Source organism: Empidonax traillii, unplaced genomic scaffold (genome assembly GCF_003031625.1).
Source record: "Empidonax traillii isolate 1590-97213 ecotype Southwest subspecies unplaced genomic scaffold, ASM303162v1 scaffold526:size440949, whole genome shotgun sequence".
Classification (NCBI taxonomy): domain Eukaryota; kingdom Metazoa; phylum Chordata; class Aves; order Passeriformes; family Tyrannidae; genus Empidonax; species Empidonax traillii.
In genome coordinates this window covers 336,239-343,973 of record NW_020955719.1, presented here as the reverse complement: position 1 = coordinate 343,973, position 7,735 = coordinate 336,239, and positions in this window count along the sequence as shown.

Below are 7,735 nucleotides of genomic sequence, written 5' to 3'. Positions count from 1 at the left end.
CTACTGAAGTAAGATGCAATAAAAATGTTTCTATAATGTTTCTATAAATACCTTAACAATAACAAGAATCTCCATCCTTTACTGGATGTGGGGAGAAACATAGTTACAAAGGATGAGGAAGAGGCTCGGCTACTTAATGCTTCCTTTGCCTCTGTCTTTAATAGCTAGACCACTTATTCCCTGGGTACCCAGCCCTCTGAGCTGGAAGACAGGGACAGGGAGTATGCCCCAGTAATTCAAGAGTACAGGTTCACAACCTGCTACATCACTTGGACACACACAAGTCTATCATGCCAGATGGGATCCACCCGAGGGTATGGACAGATCTGGTGGAAGTGTTCACTGAACCACTTTACATCATTTGTCGTCAGTCCTGGCTAACCAAGGAGGTCCCAGATAATCGGAGGTTGGCCATTGTGACACCCATCTGCAAGAAGGGTTGCAAGGAGGATCTGCAGAACTCCAGGACTGTCAGTCTGACCTCAGTGCTGGGAATGGTCGTAGGGCAGATTATTTTGAGTGCCACCATTTGGTAGGTATAGGACAACTAGTGGCTCAGGCCTAGCCAGCACAGGTTTATGAAAGGCAGGTCCTTCTGGACCAACCCAATCTCCCTCTGTGACAAGGTGACCTGTCAATCTCTCAATTTGCTAAGTATGCGTAGAAATGTTAGTGAGTTTTCCTCAGGTAGATTAATTTTTACCTTGTGATATTCTGTTTCTGACATCTTCTTACAAAGGCTGAAGTTGACTCTTCGAAAGTTTCTGGAAAGCAGCTCAGCGAAAAAGGACCTGGGGGTGCTGATTGACAGTGGCTGAACATGAGCCAGAAGTGTGACAGGTGGGCAAGGAAGCCAATGGTATCCTGGCTTGTATCAGCAATAGTGTGGCCAGCAGGACCAGGGCAGTGGTTTTTCCCCTGTACTCAGCACTGGTGAGGCTGCACCTCAAATCCTGTGTTCGCTTTTGGGCCCATCACTTCCAGAAAGAAGACATTGAGCTGCTGGAGCGTGTCCAGAGAAGGATAATTTAATTTCAAAGATTTGAAGAGGAAGCATGTAGCTTGACTGGAAGGAATAAGATACCTGTTGTAAATCATCAATGTATAAAGAGGAGAATTTTTCATTATTATTCAAAATACTTTGAAGCATGAAGCTGATGTTACTCTACAGGATATCAAAAAAGAAGAGGCATTGGATAGTTAGTTTTTGTAGGATAGAGTTTTTGTAGGAGAGTTGTAAAGTGTGCAGGAGAAAAAAGAGTGTAAAAAGAAAAAAAGACATGAATTAATGTTTGAATCTGTTTGTATAAATTATTCTGCTTTTGTTTCTTGCGGTTAGACAAATGTGAAAGGCACAGTCTGGCAGGGTCTTTGACAGGCTTTTTCCTTTCTTGCTGTTAGTAAGTATTTCAGTGATTTGTAACAATGCACTATGTTCCATAGTTATGTCTTGAAACATTTTGTTTAGGAACCCAATCATGAACTGTGGCGATAGTTTTAACAATATCTGAAATTGTATTGTGGGTGAGCCTAAAGATGACAACTGTCCTTCAATTTGAGAAATATTTTGCTTGTTTCAGTATTATTTGGCCAGATTATTTACAAATTTTGATTATAATGATCAAAAGGCCCTTCTTTTGTTATTTATTATTTCCCCCAAAAATCCTGTCAGCAGGATCTCTCCTTCTGCAATGGGAATTCTAATTTATGGGTTTTTTTGCACATTGAAAGAAAAACAGCATGGTGCTTTTGTTTCAGCTATATTTCTAGTCCTCTTTACATTTTACTTTTTGCTTACATTTTTATTGAACCTGGAAGGCTGAAGGAGGCTTTAAAAACAAATCTTTTTTGTATGTCAGCAAGAAGGGTCAGACTTTCATTTTCATTGTTATTGGGATGGGTGCATGCATACCTTTTGTTTAAGGCTAATTTAGGCATTTAATTTCCATGGAACAGAGAACCAAAAGCAGGAGTTTAAATTCTCTCTTTAGGTAACAGAGACAAGCAGTATAGTGTGCAGGGGTGGAGTTGGCACTGGTTGCTTTAAACTCCTGATCATCAAAAACTATCTTAGATTAAAATACCTTTGAAAATTTTTAAAAATAATTGATGTAAACAGTTGTTACATTCTGCAGATGAACTTCATGTATTTAACCACAAGAGAGCAGTGTTATACAGGATCTATGCTGCAAGTCTTAAATTAAAAGTAATTCTGTGTTGTCAATATAAAGTCAAACAACAACATTTTAATCCCTTTATGTTTTTGTCCTTATAGTGATATTCACTAAATTGTAGAGGTAAATGATTTTAGCTTACATTATAGTGAACTGTAGTTTTATGCACTCAGATTAATATAAGGCAACACCAGGCTAGTTTGTTCTCTTCACAAAATAAATCTGCTACTTCATTTTCTGGAAGAATAGGCTGGAGATTTTAAGTGGTGAGTTAGAGAAGTGCTTCATCTGGCTTTCTTTTCCTGAAAAAGTATCCTCTCTTATCCCATGTAAAATGGCCACTGGAGAAAATTTCTCTTTGTGTTGCAGTACATATATAATAAGCACTGCCACAGAATGGCAGGATTTGTGTAAATAACTTTGAGATGAGAGATGAAAATGTGCTGCTTCTTACTGATTAGAAGTCAAAGTGACTATGGGGCATAAAAATTCCCATTCTTTCAGTTGAAGGACTATACTATTCTGTAAACATAGGCATTCATTGCCTGTCACGGGTACACAATGACTTGAACAAGTTTTGGTGCATTCATAGAGCTGGGCAAGTATATGTTTGCAGAGCTGGGTGAAGTTTAACCTTCAGTAAGGCTTATGCATCGCTGTCAACTTCAGCAGAGCTGCTAGAGTGGAACTAAAGGAAATATTCATCTACATATTTTTAAATAAGGAATATCTTGCCCGTCTTACCACCTTGAACTGTGGAGGACTTGTGCATTTAAGATGTCTATTCTTGCCGTGTGTGCTTTCTCTTTGGTACTCTGCATTTTACGTAACAGGGAAACTTAAACAGATTATTCCTGCTTCTCTCTTTTACTTTACAGTTCTCATGCTGTAACACAGCAGCTGTGTTTGCTGGGAGACAGTTGCCACTGAGCAACAGCTGCTGGTGTAAAGGAAGACTAGGAAGAAATTCAAAGCGAGCTTAGTTCTAGTTTCTTCCCATGTTGTTGTTGCCTTACGGTTGGTTGATGCATTGTCACCTTACATTTTACAACCTGTGAGTGTCTGTCTTATTTTTTCCATAGTGAGAGCTGTAAGAATCTGTCTTGATAGGTTTGAAACATCAGAGGTTGTGTGATCTACTGCTGAAGTGAGAGGTTTCTGTCCCTTACGATACTGCATTTTATATGCATACTCTGTTGTTTCTTACTTAATTCTGTCTGGCTGATATTTTGCTCATCTTCTTCCATTATGCTTTTTCTAGTAGGTGTTTTTGCTTGACTTGCATACCGTGTTTGACTGTCATCTACTGGGGCAGGCTTGATAAGCCAGGCTGTTTTGTAATGCTCTTTCCTTGCTTGTGAGGAAGTGTTTCTGAAGAGAGGTCAAGCTCAATGTTCTTGTTTTTAATGTATTACCAGTATGTATGATGGGAAAGTAATCTGAAACTCAGTATTTGGTGATGGTAAAAATAGAGAGTTTAAAGATCTACATTGTTTTGACTCAGGTGGAATGGGGGCTTTATCAGCACCCCCTATTCCTATCTGCTCATTTGAACACTCTGATGTGTTTCATCTGTGTTTGCTTCTCCTGTCTGTTCCTCTCATATGCGCTGTCTGCATGTATATGAATTATATTAAAATTTTATTTGTTTTGTTTCTTCGGCGTCTTTTTTTTTGCCACACTTCTATCAAATCCTCAGCCCATTTATTATTTCTCAGTAGTGGCATGGCCTTTTCTTTCAGATTTGAAGAGTGTACTTTGTGTTTAGTATGTTAGAACAACGAGGCTGCTAACGAGACTTATGTCTACCAAATAGTCTGCTCTACAACCTCGTTTATTACCGATGTAGTTTTTGATGTTAAGTTAGATTTTTGAGGTCACAAGTGAAAGAATAAATTTAAAATATATTGACATAAGGTAAGCAAAATAAACAGAATTTGGGAGACCCTGCTTCATGCTTTGTGAGCTCTCAGTGCTGTTGCTAGGAGAAGAGTACGTTAACAGTCCTCTAAGCTAGTAGTTGCCTGGGGAACCCACAGAAACTTGTGCTATTTCTACACATCTGTACAAACTCACAATATTTTTCTTCCCTACACTCCTTTTTTTCCTCCTTTCTAATGTAACAAAAGCTTTGGAGAAATGTTGTCGTGTTTTGACCATGCAACTAAGTCCTTTGTCATTGTTCAGCATACAGGTCTCACAGTCAAGACCTAGTGATTTTGAAAAAAATGGTGCGTGCCCAAAACTTCACTGAGCACAATAATCATAAATAGCTGACCCAATACAAGTTGAGGATCATGAACATCATACCTTTTAATGGCACTGGCACTTTTATTTTGAAGTTGCCATTCCATTGCTTAAACAAGAATCAAAATCTCGCTGAGGAATTGCATAGATTTTAGGAAAAGTCAAATGTATTTACTTCAGAAAAAGCAGAAAAATTACATAACTACCACAGAGGTAATTCTGTGATGGAGGAGTAAGTTAAACTGCTTACTTAAAAAAAAAAAGCTCTAAACTGTGGATGGTTAAGCAATTTGAATCTGCAAATTCTAAAGAAGCTGGTTGAAGGGCATATCTGGCCTTTTATATTTACTTTGAATAAGCCTTGAATATTGTGTCGCCTAAGTTTTCTTTTTAAGAAGAGGTATACCACATGACTGTAGATCAATAAGCATGTATCAATTCTAGGCAGAAAAAGTCTGTATAATGGGATTCTAGTGCAGAGTTGAAAATACTTATGTAACAGGAGTGATGTCATGTGACTTCATTGTAAAAGAGATCTTTTAAATCATCTTTGACAAAAATAGCTATAATAGAATAGAGTAAATTAAAGTATAGCATTCATATTACCCACAAAGTAGATGTTAAATGGATGTAGAACTGATTAACTGGCAGATAATAGTAATCACTGAAAGGAAGTATTTCTACTAGGATTATAGAGAGTGGTGCTGGGTTAATGCAGTTTGATATTTTTAGTAATTAACTAAGTGACAAAATTTGTGGATACTTAAAACCAGAAATGATGTTGAGAAAGATAATGAAGATGTGAATGATGGCAAAAGGCTACAGTGATAATGCCATAGCAGGTTAGGTCTTCAGAAAGAAAATACATACTAGTACAGTCAGTTGGAAAATGACAAAGGAGTTTCATTCAAACTTACTGGTCTTGCCATTATATTATTTCAGAAAGAGAAAATGTTTGCAGTGACTTGATTTGTCTGTGAATGCATAGAGACCAAAAAAAGTGCTAGGAGCCTCTTTTTGTGACAGAAAGAAATATAATACTAACCAGTTGTAGGGAGAGAAAACTAGAATAATTTAAATGAGAGTGCATTTAGTAATGAGTATGACATTCACAGTGGGAATTGGTGACTCTTCTTTATTTATTCTCTGTAGCAGAACCCAAAGGTAGTTCTACAGTGAAGCAATGGAGTGAAACAATTGTCACTTTTTTCACAATGGTGCATTCCTTCTCTTCCCCTGGTGTTTATTTTCTAATGTATTTATCATAGGTTGACTTAAAAAGAGAACAGCTCTCAGTAACATACCTGTTTTAATCTCAAAAATATTCCACAGAGGGAGGAGCTTGTGCTATTCTTGAAGATTCAAACTCCTTGCTGATATTCAGCAATTTGAGAAGAGTTCATTCTATCATGGATCTCAGTAAAATTTAAGTTTGTAGATGTGCTGTGCCAGCTGAAAAATGATATCTGCATCATTATGTAAGATGTCCCTGAGAGCAATATAACACCCACAGGCAAAACTTGAAGCTGTCAAGTAACAGAAGAGTGATAATGTAAGCTCTACCTTTAAATTAATAACAGAAGGAAAGTAACTTATATTTCTGAAGTATCAGAAAGAAAGAATTGCAGTTGAACTGGTGATGGAATAAATGAAAAAAAATAAAAATCACAAACCCAGCAAGATGAACAGGGTTTTTTAAGGTACTTGGAGGCGATCAATTTGCTATTTCCACAAAACCATAGAAGTTTTGCTTCTTTATCACTGAAGTAAAAGCTATCCTTTCACATCTAGCTCTCTACAGGATCTGTGGTGGTTTTCTTTTTGAACCGTTTTCTTCTTGAACCTGTTTTTAAATTATTTCTATTGTGAAGACTTATGGTGGGAGCAGTGGGGACCCTTGTGGTGTCCTGATCCATAACTAGAGCGCTCCAAAGTGTAACTACAGTGCAAGTAAATAAACTCCACCCTTATCTAGCATTTCACATACAATGTGACTGTTGAGTTGCCATAGTCAAAATGCCAGATCATTTTGTTAGTAGTTTATATTTCAAACCTGCCAACGTATAGGCCTAAGTAGTGGAACTGCTCAGAAGAAAATGGAGGCTGTTGGAAACACAAGATTATATTGAAATATCTTTAGGTCTTGGGCAGATGGAGAATTTGGCAAAATGCAGCTGTAGTCCAGACTCTTTTTTATGCTCCATCCTAAGCAAACATTAATATTATTGACTATTATTCCATAAAACTGAAATGCTCTTTAAAAAAAAAAGAAAATATTTCATACTGTTTTAAAGTATGCTTAATAGAAAGTGGTACAGGAATTGGAGCAGATCTGAGCCTCAGGAAACTGGTTTTTTTGAAATCAAAAAGCCAGGCTTTATTACAATAAAACCAACATAGTTTTATCAAGGGAGAACACAGAAATTATCAAGGTAGACAGAAAACAAAAAAGGGGTTGTGACCTTGCATGCAAGTTCTTGCATCCACTTAATACCGTTCTGAGTTGTAGCAAAGTCTCTTAGGCCCCTCTCATGTCTGGCTGACTGTGAAGGCTCACAAGAATTTTATTTACTTGCTGATTCCCTTTTAATGTGAGAACTGCACAATTGGCACTTTTTTTCTCCTCCCTCTAAAGATTGACTTGAAATATATTTGTCCACTGCAAAACATTAAAGATACAAACAAGTGGTCTTTGGGACAATACTTTCTTTTTGAATCTGCCTTTGAATCTACCATATGTTTCAGTACTTCCTATTTTCTTTGGATTTTGATTGCCTGACATGACTACACCTGCATTTGTCTGCAGGTGTTGGTAGGTCTGGCTATAGAAATGAGGCTGGGCATGTGTAGGTGCAGAACTAGATCTTTCTTTTTGGTAACTATATTTCTTCCATAAATATGCTTATGAATGAGCTAAGATCATAGGAATCCTCTGCACATACGAATGGAAAGTCTGGATTAGAACTGGAACAGCTGCTGAGCTGCATGAGTAGGGCAGGAAAGTATCATTTTAAACTAAAAGTGGATTTAAGTATTATAGTGTATTTTCTTCAGGATTCTGATGTTGGTAATATTTATTTGTAACCATGAATTTCTTTTTGTTCATATAACTGTTCAAAGTTCTTTTAAGCTTTACTATCTGGTTAAATGTTAATGTATTCTTGGGGCAGCAACTTCCATATGTACTGCTCTACTTTGCTTTACCCATGTTTTGATTTAGGGAAAGCAGAAGCTCTCAGTCTGCCCAAATGTTCTGGGTTTTTTCATACATGGTACTAATGAAGCTGTGGGAGCCCCCGGTGGTCTAGGGGAAA